The 14,575-nt window shown below is 43.4% G+C and overlaps 1 pseudogene; it reads right to left on the reverse strand.

Annotated features, from left to right (window-relative positions):
- Nucleotides 1-2,341: 2,341 nt before the first annotated feature.
- On the reverse strand, nt 2,342-3,274 carry LOC140724539 (ubiquitin carboxyl-terminal hydrolase 35 pseudogene; annotated as a pseudogene).
- Between the last annotated feature and the right edge of the window lie 11,301 nt (nt 3,275-14,575).

Genomic DNA, 14,575 nt, shown 5'->3' on the forward strand with positions numbered 1-14,575 from the left:
AAAATCCAGGTGGCAGGAGTCATGAATTAAAGGCTGGAGTCAGAGAACACTACAACACACAAGCAAGCCCTTCAGCCCATCTAAACCATGCTGAATCATTAATCTGCCTAGTCCCATTGGCTTGCTCCTGGGCTTTAGCCCTCCATAACCTTCCCATTTACATACCTATCCAAACTTCTCTTAACCGTTGAAATTGAACCAGCATCCACCAGTTGCACTGGGAGCTCATTACGCACCCTCAGCACCCTCTGAGTGAAGAAATTCCTCCTCATGATCCCCTTAAACATTTCACCTTTCACCCTTAACCTATGACCTCTCATTGTAATCTCACCCAACCGCAGTGGTAAAAGTCTGCTTGCATTTACCTTATCTATACGCCTCATAATTTTGTATACCTCAGTCAAATCTCCCCTCAACCTTTTATGTTCAAGTGAATTATGTACTAACCTATTCAACCTTTCCCTATAACTCAGGTCCTGAAGTCCCAGCAACATCCTTTTAAATTTTCTCTGCATTCTTTTAATCTTAATTACTTCTTTCCTGTGGGTAGGTGACCAAAACTGCACACAATATTCCAAGTTAGGCCTCACTAATGTCTTCTATAATTTCAACATTTCTTCCCAACTCCTATACTCAATACACTGGTTTATGAAGGCCAATGTGCCAAAAGCTTTCTTTACAACCCTATCTAACTGTGGTGCCACTTTGGATCTGTATTCCCAGATCTCCCTGTTCTACTGCATTCCTCAGTGCCCTACAACTCACCGTGTAAGACCTACCCTGGTTGGTTCACCCAAAGTGCTACACCTCACACTTATCTACATCGCATTCCACCTGCCATTTTTAGCCCATTTCTTCAGCTGGTTCGGATCTCAGCTGCTACAAGCTTTGAAAGTCTTCCTTGCTGTCCACTGCACCCGCAGTCTTGGTGGCATCCACAATTTGCTGATCCAGTTTACCATTTTGCCATCGAGATCATTGATATAGATGACAAGCGACAACAGACCCAACACCAATCTCTGCAGCACACCACCAGTCAGAAAAGCAACCATCTACTACCACTCACTGGCTTCTCCCGTGAAGCCAGTGTCTAATCCAATTTACCACCGCATCTTGAATGCCAGGTGACTGAACCTTCCTGACCAACCTCCCACGCAGATGTCATAATCTTTGGACAAGCAGACCCAGGGCTGGAGTAAATTCAGGACTCGATAGTAGAAATTAACAATGAAGGTTTATTCGGGGAATAATACGAGAATAATCCCGAGCTTGCTTACTTGGGATTTGAACACACAACTGGCCAAAATAAAAAAAAAATCACCTGAGAATGAGAGGCAAAAGGAAACCATAATCAAATAATGAGCATTACAAAAAACATGGTAACAGTTTAATGATAAAAGTAGTCATTAAGCAACTCTAATAAACTCGAAACCTGCCATTACCCAGTGCACCTTGTTGATCCGAAGGGTTCGTGACCGGATCCTCCCCCCACCCCGCTTACGGCTGGCATCTGGTGGCACAGACTGATCAGGATACATGTAATAAAAGTCCATGATTTAAAAAAGGATCCAGAATGTCCTGAGAGGGAACCCAGCATCTCTTCTCTGCAAAAAGTTTCCATTTTCCTCGCTAACATAATTGATTTTTGCCACAAAAGTTCTGCTCATTCTTTGAATTAATCCTAATAGGTAGTTTAAGGACTAAAGGAGCAGATACGTTATCCAGAATCTTTCTGCGCTTCATAGTTGCAGGATCAAAGGAGAGTCATAATAAAGTCAAGATAAGATAATGCGGTCTTCCAGTTAATTCTATCACTTCCGCTTCTTGTAATGAGGTACATTTATTGAAATAATATCTGCTATCACCCAACAGCATTTCTGGTGAAAGAAAGTAGTTAATGAAGTCAGAAACCATCTACAATTTGCTGAGTCACATGTTTCTTCCCCAGAGGCCGCTGCAAAATCATTCTGTGGCAAAAAAAACTAATTCTAGATGGTGCATTCTCCCCTTTTGCTGTTCCATGGGAACCGACTATTTCAAACGTTACCACTTGCACTGAATGCTCCTTATATTTTGTTCGTGTCTGTTTATTTGGAGTCTTGGCAGTCACGTGCTGTTGCTCATTTTGTGATGCCAAATTACCTGCACTCATAATCTTCATTGAAATATTAGCATCACTTGAAGGACCACACCTTTGTAGAACCTTGTTAGGCGGTGGAAATGCTAGAGCTGTGTCTGGAAAAGCTTCCTCTTGGAGGGAAACATTGCAACAACAGTAACAAAAGATCCTAGACCCCAATTTCCCACCAAATGTTCTTTCTATTACTGTTTTCTCTGGATCTCAACCTTCTGCACGGCCTTCATTGCCTGAATGTCTCTGTCCATGGGAAACTCCTTTACTAGTCTTCTCTTCTTCATGTAGCCTGTCCCATAGATATCTTCAATACTCGCAACCTCTGATTAAACCCTGGAGGAGATGAAGCTTTCAAAAAGAAACATGGAGAGATGGCTATGTTCCAGGAAACCAAATAACCATTGAAGTTTCATCATTAATGACTGTGAATCACTCTCCTTGATTAGAATAACAGCATTCCTGAAGTCAGAGGTCATGGAAAGGATCTGAATGACACTCTTCATGTAACAGGTATTGCCAAGATCTGCCAGTCCTGTCTTTCCTGTATCAAATTTTGTAGAGTGCCTGGATGTCACAAAGAGAAATGCATTGGAACCTTTGCATGAGGCAGTGAGTGTCATACCGAAGGTTGAGTCCTGAGTACAAAGGGTCCGATACAATTTTCTTGTGACAGCCAGGCATTCTGATTGAGCAGCTGCTTTATTTTTCTCTCCTTTGGAATTGGAAAATCCTTTAGTGATTGTATGACATGTTCATATAGGTCAGGGAGGCCCGAAAGCTGCAAGATCATGCAGAGTACCAATTCAGACCATTGTTGTCGACAGTTTATAGCAGAATTGGACTGTTCTTTAGAGAATGACATTATTAATTTAGGAATGTGACAAACAAGAACATGGAATGTTTCCAATGAATGTTGGAAAGTTAAAAGCCTATATTTCAGCACAGCAAGTTCTCCTGCTCTTACAACTGGGAAAAAGAGCCTTGAGAACATCTGTTCGGTTTTTGAAAGCATGACTTCAAGGAAAATGCTGAAGTTTTTCACATCAGCCAAATATTTCAATAAGCCAATAATCCATTTATCTATGTTACTGGCTAATGGCCAGAAAGCCATTCGCTCATATTGGTCAAAGCAGTCGTCATTCATCCAGTTTTGAATGACCACCATCCATGATTTCCAATAGCTTATATTGGACCACAGTGGCCAATGCATTTGATGGGCCATCAAATACATCCACATCCTTTTGGAATTGTGTATCACTCAACAGTGTTAACTTTGTAGCAAATTAAACATGGCTATGCACTGTTTACCATTGAGAGGTTCTTTTGCTGCTTTTAAAATACGTCTTACAAGAACATACTTGACAGAAGTTGGATGGCAAGACAACATCATAGCTTCGAAAATCTTGTCCATTTTTTTTCTCCCTAGGTTGACTCTAAGAAGCAGACAAGCCAGAGAGCCTTCCCCAGGGAGGACACGTACCAGCTAGTAAATTAATATCGCATTCATAGTCCCTGTATGGGGGAGCATAGTGGCTCTCCTTTGCTAAAAACCTCCAACAAATCTGAATACTCTGAAGGCACTCTAGACAACTGAATGGTTCAATGGTTCCATTTAATATCAGAGAATATTAGAGAAAATCAGAGAATATATCAGAGAAATTCTTACTCTTCGCAGACATCCATGAAACAGAAGAAAAGCCTCAAAGAATGAATGACAGATAAACATTAGAACCCCAAAGCCCCACTCCCATGCACAAGCAGTGCCAAAGCATCAGTCCTCCCTCTCCCATTCCCCATTTATTCCAGCAGAAAGCATCAGCCCCGCACCATCTGGCATGCAAGCAACAGCGAAGCCCCCAAAGAGATCATGATGTAGAGTCCATCAAAACCGCCGTTCATCCCAACAGTTCGACATCCCACATGCTCTTTCTCTGTCACTAATGAGGAATATGGAGGTATCAGTCCTTCCACAGTGAGAGGGGAGACCAACAGCTCACTATGTCGACATTACTGTCCGCAACAATGCTTTATTTCGAGTTTCTTCAACTCCAGAATCTGCATCAAACTCGCTCTCACCATTGAGATAGAGAGAGAAGGAGAGAGAGAGCAATCACTCAAGGACAGAGGCCTCCAACAGCTGCATCCCCGTCTCGATATTCCAATCACATGTGACGCTTAACTCAGCAACAACTGCGAGGAATCGGGTCATCCACAGGGCCGCAAAAGGCCACAGCCTGAAGGTGCACATCTTCCAGGCTGCTCCTGGAGATATTGAAAATGCTAGGCTGCTCGGTGAGCTCCAAGAGCGGGAACCCACCACTGTGCAGAACCGCAGTTTGAGAGTTGGTGTAGATCAAGAACTATGCCAGGACCTCAGCAACCTTGAAAAGGAAACAAGAGACATTGAAGAGAAGAATTTAAGCTGTTTCACAGATGAGCTCGAAGAAGTTGCCCTCTAATGCCAGTTTTAGCTCCTCCCCAACTCTGTTGAGTACAAGCCGAGTCTTGAGGAGTCAGGAAGCCATTTGACTGATGACTCAACATGATTCACAGCAGGTCACTCATAAACTCAGGCAGCATCTCTGAAACTTGGGAAGGCCTCTCGGAAACTCTAGGAAGGCACTAATCCTGGCAAAGGGTCGACCAACCCTGAATGGTGCCAGAAGGCCAGTTAATCCAATGAATGTCTAGAGAATGAATAAAATGGAAACGAACCTTGGGAGTTTGGATTTTCTTTGCCAGTCTGATGTCCAAAAAATTCCCCGCTGAACCAGAGTCTACCAAAGGTGGGGTAGCATTGCTGGTTAGAGAGGAGATTAACGCAATAGAAAGGAAGGACATTAGCCTGGAGGATGTGGAATCGATATGGGTAGAGCTGCATAACACTAAGGGGCAGAAAACGCTGGTGGGAGTTGTGTACAGGCCACCTAACAGTAGTAGTGAGGTTGGGGATGGCATTAAACAGGAAATTAGAAATGCGTGCTATAAAGGAACAGTAGTTATAATGGGTGACTTCAATCTACATATAGATTGGGTGAACCAAATTGGTAAGGGTGCTGAGGAAGAGGATTTCTTGGAATGTATGCGGGATGGTTTTCTGAACCAACATGTCGAGGAACCAACTAGAGAGCAGGCCATTCTAGATTGGGTATTGAGCAATGAGGAAGGGTTAGTTAGCAATCTTGTCGTGCGAGGCCCCTTGGGTAAGAGTGACCATAATATGGGGGAATTCTTCATTAAGATGGAGAGTGACATAGTTAATTCAGAAACAAAGGTTCTGAACTTAAAGAAGGGTAACTTTGAAGGTATGAGACATGAATTAGCTAAGATAGACTGGCAAAAGATACTTAAAGGGTTGACGGTGGATATGCAATGGCAAGCATTTAAAGATCACATGGATGAACTACAACAATTGTTCATCCCAGTTTGGCAAAAGAATAAACCAGGGAAGGTAGTGCACCCATGGCTGACAAGGGAAATTAGGAATAGTATCAAGTCCAAAGAAGAAACATATAAATTAGCAAAAAAAAAGCGGCACACCCGAGGACTGGGAGAAATTCAGAGACCAGCAGAGGAGGACAAAGGGCTTAATTAGGAAAGGGAAAAAAGATTATGAGAGAAAGCTGGCAGGGAACATAAAAACTGACTGTAAACACTTTTATAGATATGTGAAAAGAAAAAGATTGGTCAAGACAAATGTAGGTCCTTTACAGTCAGAAACAGGTGAATTGATCATAGGGAACAAGGACATGGCAGACCAATTGAATAACTACTTTGGTTCTGTCTTCACTAAGGAGGACACAAATAATCTTCCGGAAATAGTAGGGGACCGAGGGTCCAGTGAGATGGAGGAACTGAGGGAAATACATATTAGTAAGGAAGTGGTGTTAGGTAAATTGAAGGGATTAAAGGCAGATAAATCCCCAGGGCCAGATGGTCTGCATCCCAGAGTGCTTAAGGAAGTAGCCCAAGAAATAGTGGATGCATTAGTGATAATTTTTCAAAACTCCTTAGATTCTGGATTAGTTCCTCAGGAATGGAGGGTGGCTAATGTAATCCCACTTTTTAAAAAAGGAGGGAGAGAAAAACAGGGGAATTATAGACCGGTTAGTCTGACATCAGTGGTGGGGAAAATGCTAGAGTTGGTTATCAAAGATGTGATAACAGCACGTTTGGAAAGAGGTGAAATCATCGGACAAAGTCAGCATGGATTTGTGAAAGGAAAATCATGTCTGACGAATCTTACAGAATTTTTTGAAGATGTAACTAGTAGAGTGGATGGGGAGAGCCAGTGGATGTGGTATATTTAGATTTTCAAAAGGCTTTTGACAAGGTCCCACACTGGAGATTAGTGTGCAAACTTAAAGCACACGGTATTGGGGGTATGGTATTGATGTGGATAGAGAATTGGTTGGCAGACAGGAAGCAAAGAGTGGGAGTAAATGGGACCTTTTCAGAATGGCAGGCAGTGACTAGTGGGGTACCGCAAGGCTCAATGCTGGGACCCCAGTTGTTTACAATATATATTAATGATTTAGACGAGGGAATTAAATGCAGCATCTCCAAGTTTGCGGATGACACGAAGCTGGGCGGCGGTGTTAGCTGCGAGGAGGATGCTAAGAGGATGCAGGGTGACTTGGATAGGTTAGGTGAGTGGGCAAATTCATGGCAGATGCAATTTAATGTGGATAAATGTGAGGTTATCCACTTTGGTTGCAAGAACAGGAAAACAGATTATTATCTGAATGGTGGCCGATTAGGAAAAGGGGAGGTGCAACGAGACCTGGGTGTCATTGTACACCGGTCATTGAAGGTGGGCATGCAGGTACAGCAGGCGGTGAAAAAGGCAAATGGTATGTTGGCATTCATAGCAAAAGGATTTGAGTACAGGAGCAGGGAGGTTCTACTGCCGTTGTACAAGGCCTTGGTGAGACTGCACCTAGAGTATTGTGTGCAGTTTTGGTCCCCTAATCTGAGGAAAGACATTCTTGCCATAGAGGGAGTACAAAGGAGGTTCACCAGATTGATTCCTGAGATGGCAGGACTTTCATATGAAGAAAGACTGGATCGACTAGACTTATACTCACTGGAATTTAGAAGATTGAGGGAGGATCTTATTGAAACGTATAAAATTCTAAAGGGATTGGACAGGCTAGATGCAGGAAGGTTGTTTCCGATGTTGGGGAAGTCCAGAACAAGGGGTCACAGTTTAAGGATAAAGGGGAAGCCTTTTAGGACTGAGATGAGGAAAAACTTCTTCACACAGAGAGTGGTGAATCTGTGGAATTCTCTGCCACAGGAAACAGTTGAGGCCGGTTCATTGGCTATATTTAAGAGGAAGTTAGATATGGCCCTTGTGGCTAAAGGGATCAGGGGGTATGGAGAGAAAGCAGGTACAGGGTTCTGAGTTGGATGATCAGCCATGATCATACTGAATGGCGGTACAGGCTCGAAGGGCCGAATGGCCTACTCCTGCACCTATTTTCTATGTTTCTATGTTTCTAAAGCTGTCACAGATTGCTGATGTCTCTCCCAAGGTAATTGGGATGATAACACCACTCTGGGACTCTATGAAACAGGAGAGGGACTTGAGACTGTTACAGTTCTCCCCTCACTGAATGGTCCTGGGAGATTTTCCTGACAACTTGGACTCAGACTCAGAAGTGGTCAGCCTTACCACTGTATAAGCAACACCTCGACCTCATGCGTTGCTCTCACTCTGCTGGGGAGTCATCAGCTCTTCCAAGTTGCATGGGTTCTTCCGGCGATGATTGTGGTTATTGAACTGAGGACCTGAGGTAGGCATTGGATAGTTCTGAGAACTGAGAACTTGCTGCATCTCTCCCTCCTTCTTTCAGAAATACGGCTGTCGATTCTTATGGCCTTGTCCATAAGGTCCTCCAAATCCTCTACCTGTTCCGTGGTTCCATCTAAGCTGACCAAAGCCTCATTGTTCCATCTGCTCTTGGCCACTAGGGTACGGAAATCAGTGGAACTGATTTGGCGACAGATTGCGTCCCTAATGCAGCTGGAGGAATTTGCTGGCTGCCTCTGAGACCCTAGAAGATGAAAGAACACCTTCCTCATCATTCTTAGAAGTAAATTTATGACAGAACACCTGGGAGTATCCTTCACCCATTAAGTCGTTGGGGCCTGCCCAAGATAGGGAAATTATAAAGGCTACTTTACTCCTGTCCAAGGGGAACTTTGTGGCCTGCAATTCAAAGACTAGGGAGCATTGATTTAAGAACCCACAGCAAGACTCTGGGTCACCATTGTACTGCTCTGGGGGTGACAGGTAGTTCTGGGGACATGTAGCAGGACACACAGGTGAATGCTTGAAACCAGAGTCCTTCTGCAACGATGCAAGTATCTTCTGGAGGAACTGCTCATGGTTCCAACTGCCTGTCCTTGGCAGGCCAATGCCTAGCAAAGTTGATCAGTCTTTGCTGGGTCCATAACTGGCTGATTCCTGCTGTCATAATCTTCAGACAAGTGGACCCAGGTGCGGAATAAACTCCAGACTCCATAGTAGACACTAATGATGAAGGTTTATTCAGAGAACAGTACAGGGAGTAAGCAAACTAAGACCTTATTTATTTGGGGCTAGAGCACACAGAAATTCAGGACTGAGCGATTAGCACTGGTCCAGAATAATCTTAAATAGAACATAAAATATCAGAAATCTGTGCGGAACAAAATCAAAAACTAATCACTTAAGAACGTGAAGCATAAAGAAACCATATTCACATAATGAGTGTCATGAAAAGCACTGTGACAGCTTAATGATAAAAGTAGTCATTAAACAACTCTAATCAACTCAAGTAAATGGCGCTCAGGTGCATTGAGACCTGCTGCTACCTCACGCTCATTGCGAAACCAAAGACGACAAACAGCAGGGATTCCTGCTATGCATCACTCGTCACAGGCCTCCAATCAGAGAGGCAACAATCTACAACCACCGTCTTGCATCTCCCACAAAGCCAATGTCCAATCTAATTTACTACCCCACCACCTTGAATGCTGAGGGACTGCACCTTCTTGACCAACCTCCCATGCAGGACTTTGTCAAAGGCCTTGCTAAAATCCATGTAGACAACATCCACCACCTAGCCTTCATCAACTCTCTAGGTAACTTCCTCAGAAAAATTCTATAAGATTGGTTAGACACAAACTACAATGCACAAAGCCAAGTTCACTATCTCTAATCAGTCCCTGTTTGTCCAAATACTTATATTACTAGTCCCTTAGAATAACTTCCAGTAACTTACCCACCGCTGATGTCCAACTCACCAGCCTATAATTCCCTGGCTTACTCTTAGAGGCTTTCTTAAACAATGGAACAACATTAGCTATCCTCCAGTCCTCTGGCACCTCTCCCATGGCTAAGGATGTTTTAAGTATTTCCCCTTGAGCTAGTATTTCTATATCAGTTTCCCACAGAGTCCAAGAGAAATGTTGTCATCTCCTGGAGGTTCATCCACCTTAATTTGCCTCAACACAGCAAACTCCTCCTCCCCTGTAATCTGTATAGGGTCCATGACCTCGCTGCTGTTTTGCCTCACTTCTATAGACTCTGTGTCCATCTCCCGAGAAAGTACAGTTTTAAAATCTTCCCATCTCTTTCAGCTCCACGCATAGATTACCACTCTGATATTCCAGAGAACTAATTTTGTCCCTTGCTATCCTTTTGCTCTTAATATAGCTGAAGGTTCTTAGGACTCTCCTTACCTTGTCTGCTAGAGGAACCTTGTGCCTTCTTTTAGCAGTGCTGATTTCATTCTTAAGTGTTCTCTTGCATTTCTTATACTCCTCAAGTACCTCATTTCTTCCTACCTACCCATAAATTTATGTCAGAACACATGGGCTTGTTCCTATGTGCCTCCAACTTTTTCTTAACCAAGACCTCAATATCTCTCAAAAACCATGGATCTCTAAACCTGTTATCCTTGACTTTAATTCTGACAGGAACACACAGTCTCTGTACTCTCAAAATTTCACTTTTGACCTTTACGAGAAAACAACCTGACCCGATCCACACTTGCCAGATCCTTTCTGACACCATCGAAATTGACCTTCCCCAATTTAAAATTTCAACCCAAGGACCAAATCAATCTTTTTCCATAACTACCTTAAGTTACTAACATGGTTAGAGCATTGGCTGATGGGTAGGAGGCAGCGAGTGGGAATGAAAGGATCCTTCTCTGGTTGGCTGCCAGTGACTAATGGTGTTCCGCAGGGGTCGGTGTTGGGACCACTTCTTTTTATGCTGCATATAAATGATTTAGATGGTGGAATAGATGGCTTTGTTGCCAAGTTTGCAGATGATACGAAGATTGGTGGAGGGGCAGGTAGTGTTGAGAAAACAGGTAGGATGCAGAAGGATTTAGACAGATTAGGGAGAATGGGCAAGAAAGTGGCAAATGAAATACAATGTTGGAAAATGCATGGTCGTGCATTTTGGTAGTAGAAATAAATGTGCAAACTATTTTCTAAATGGGGAGAAAATCCAAAAACCTGAGATGCAAAGGGACTTCGGAGTCCTTGTGCAGAACACCCTAAAGGTTAACTTGCCGGTTGAATCGGTGGTGAGGAAGGCAAATCCCATGATAGCATTCATTTCAAGAGGTCTGGAATACAAGAGCAAGGATGTGATGCTGAGGCTTTATGAGGCACTGTGCGGCCTCACCTTGAGTATTGTGAACAGTTTTGGGCCCCTCATCTTAGAAAAGATGTGCTGGGATTGGGGAGGGTCCAGAGGAAGTTCACAAGGATGATTCCAGGAATGAAAGGGTTATCATACGAGAAACGTTTGATGGCTCCGGGTCTGCACTCGCTGGAATTCAGAAGAATGGGTGGCAGGGGGATCTCATTGAAACCTTTCAAATGTTGAAAGGCCTAGACAGAGTAGATGTGGAAAGGATATTTCCCATGGTGGGAGTGTCTAGGACAAGAGGGCATAGCCTCAGGATAGAGGGGCGCCCTTTCAAAACAGAGGTGTGGAGAAATTTCTTTAGCCAAAGGGTGGTTAAGTTGTGGAATTTGTTGCTATGTGAAGCTGTGGAGGCCAGGTCGTTGGGTATATTTAAGGCAGAGATTGATAGGTTATTGATTGGATATGGCATCAAAGGTTACGGGGGAAAGGCTGAGAACTAGGGTTGAGGAGGAGATAAAAAGAAAGGATCAGCCATGACTGAATGGCAGAGCAGACTCAATGAGCCAGATGGCCTAATTCTGCTCCTATGTCTTATGGCCTCTCCACCATCTGCCCTGGCACTCTAATTTCCATCTCTCTGTAGCTCTAGTTTAAATCTCCCCATACAGCACTAGTAAACCTTCCTGCTAGGATATTAGACTCCCTCCAGTTCAGTTGCAAACCATCTCTTCTGTACACATCCCCCTTTCTTGGAAGAGAGCCCAATGATCCAAACATCTGAAGTCCCCCCTCCTGTGCCATCTCCTTAGCCACAGGTTAAACTGCATGATCTTCCTGTTTCTGGACTCACTAGCATGCGACATGGGTAGCAATCCTGAGATCACAACCCTGGATGCCCTGTCCTTTAACGTAGCACCTACAGTAACTCCCTGCGATCACTTTTCAGGACCTTGTTACCCCTCCTACATTGGTATCCACATGGAGCATGACCTCCCACTTAAGAATGCTGTGGACTCAGTCCACAGCGTCCCTGATCCTGGCACCCGAAAGGCAATATACCATCCGAGAATCTTGCTCATCCATAGAACTGCCTTTCTGAACAACAAATCCCCTATCACTACAGCTTGTCTCTTCTCACCCCTTTCCTTCTGAGCCACAGACCCAGAATCAGTGTCAGAGACCTGACCTCTGAGGCTTTCCTCTGCTAAGTCATCTCCCCCTCCCACAACAGTATCCAAATCAGCATACCTGTTGTTGAAGGAAATGACCACAGGTTACTCTGAATTGGCTGCCTATTCCCTTTCCCCCAGGTGATGGTCACCCAGTTACCAGTGTCCTGCACTTTGAGTGTAACTACCTCCCTGTATGTCCTGTTTATCAATCCCTCAGCCTCCTGAGTGATCCAAAGTTCATCCAGATGCAGCTCAAAAACAAGACTGTTGGACAATGTGGCTGGATGTACTTCTTGCAGGTGTCGTTATCAGGGACACGGGAGCTCTCCCTGCTTTCCCACATTTCATTATCCACCCTGGCACCCTCACTGCTCTATATGTGCAACAAGGAAGAAAGAATAAATAAATAATGAAAAACCACCTCTCCTCGCTGAAGCACAAACTCCCCACTCTAACACTGCCCCATTCAGACAGTGGCCACTCCACTTAAAACTAACTTCTTTTGGACCTTGCCAAGTGCCTAATTATGCACAGTCCAATGCCTCCTTGGGAACTGTGGCACAGAAAATACACTGGCTGCCCCCTCTCACTTCTTTTAAACTTTCTCCCTCTACACAATCCAATGTTTTATTAGGAACTATGGCATGCAAAATGTGCTGGCTACCCGCACTGCTTCTTTGAATTTCCCTCTCCCTCTATGCAATCTAATGTGCCCAGGGGGATTGTGGTGCACAAAATGTATCGGCTGTCCCACTCGCTTCTTTAAAACTCTCTCCCCCTCTACACAATCCAATATCTCCCCCAGGAACTGCGCAAATAGGAGATATCTAATATTCCTGGATGAATATATCTTGTATCGAAAGGGAGCTACTTACCCAGTTTTGGCATTAGACATTTAGCATTTTGGCATTGGTTGTTGGTGGTAGTTTGTAAATATGAGCAGAGGATTATCCTGGTTTTATGATCAATATTGCCCAGTTTCTTAGCTTGTTTTTGACTTGAAAGCTTCTGATAGAGTTCTGTAGAACTTCTCAAACAATAAATTACAATACTCACCATAATTTTTACTGCATGAAAATGTTTTAAATATTTGGATGAGAGACATAGAAAGGCATTTTAAACACAGACATTTTCTTTCTAGTTTAAATACGACCAATACATATTTTGGACTGGATGGAACTATTGGATATGGGTATATTTATATGTGTGTAATTACTTTAAATCATTGAATTTGAAAGAGTGTAATGAATAAATTTAAAGAAAGCATTTTTTCATGCACCTGATGTACATTCCTAATGCACAAAGGGACTAATTGCTTGGTAGCATCAGACAAAAGACTAATCATTTAGAAATATTAAAATGCCTGAGCAGTTTTTACCCTTGACTAAACAACCAGCTACAAAAATTATCAGTCTCTGAAATCATGCTGATTCATGAATAATCCCCTTTGTAACTGAAACTCTAATGTTAGAAACTAGATTGGATGTTGCCCCATAGGTTGTGTTTGAAGTTATGCTTACCCCACTCTGCCTTTCATTCAAATAGTTCACTTCTATGTTAATAATTGGTGCATATCAAGACTTGACCTTTTTTCACTTTGTGCAGTAAATTCTCAGAATACAAGACATCCCTTTCCAACAGAGATAAGAGGGAATTACTTTAGTCAGAGGGGGGTGAACCTGTGGAATTCATTGCTGCAGACAGCTGTGGAGACCACGTCATTGGGAATGTTTACAGTGGAGGTTGATTGGTTCTTGATTAGTTAGGATGTCAAAGGTTAAGAGGAGAAGGCAGAATGGGTTGAGATGGATAATAAATCAGCCGTATGGAATGGCAGTACAGACTTGATGGGCTAAATGGCCTAACCTGTTCCAATGTCTTATGGCCCTGATATTTCTGGACAGCAGGAATGTATTCTTGTTGGGAAGATTTTTGGGAAAGCTTAGAATGTGGTGGACTTGCTGAATCAAATGAATAACTTTCGTATCCTTTAACAGTTTCTCCCCTGTGAACCAGTGAGATTTTGAGGCTCACTTCTAGTTGGACAGGGAAATCACAAATGGAAGACCAGTATGATGGATCCATAGCATTTGGAGATGGGGACATGGGTGGAGGAAACCAGGATAGGGTGGAGAGGTTTAGAAAGATCACTTGGGCTTTGTAGATTGGTTAATGGTTTACCCAAGAGACTCTGTGGATGCTGAAAATCTCGAGCAACACACAAATACTATTTCAAAGGATCTGTCCTGGACCCAGCACATAAATACAATTGTGAAGGAAGCACGGCACTCCCTCTATTTCCTTAGATGTCTCCATGATGTCTAAAACTTTGACAAACTTCTATAGGTGTGTAGTGGCGAGTGTGTTAACTGGCTGCATCACAGCCAGGTATGAAAACACCAAAGCCTTTGAATGGAAAGTCCTACAAAAGGTAGTGGATTCCATCCAGAACATCGCAGCTACATCCCTCCTAACCATTCAGCACATCTGCATGAAACACTGTCACAGAAAAGCAGTGTCCATGATCAGAGATCCCACCATGCTCTTTTCTTGTTGCTGCCATCAGGTAGAAGATACAAGAGCATCAGGACTTGCACCACCAGGTCCAAGAAA

This window comes from Hemitrygon akajei, chromosome 3, assembly GCF_048418815.1.
Source record: "Hemitrygon akajei chromosome 3, sHemAka1.3, whole genome shotgun sequence".
NCBI lineage: Eukaryota > Metazoa > Chordata > Chondrichthyes > Myliobatiformes > Dasyatidae > Hemitrygon > Hemitrygon akajei.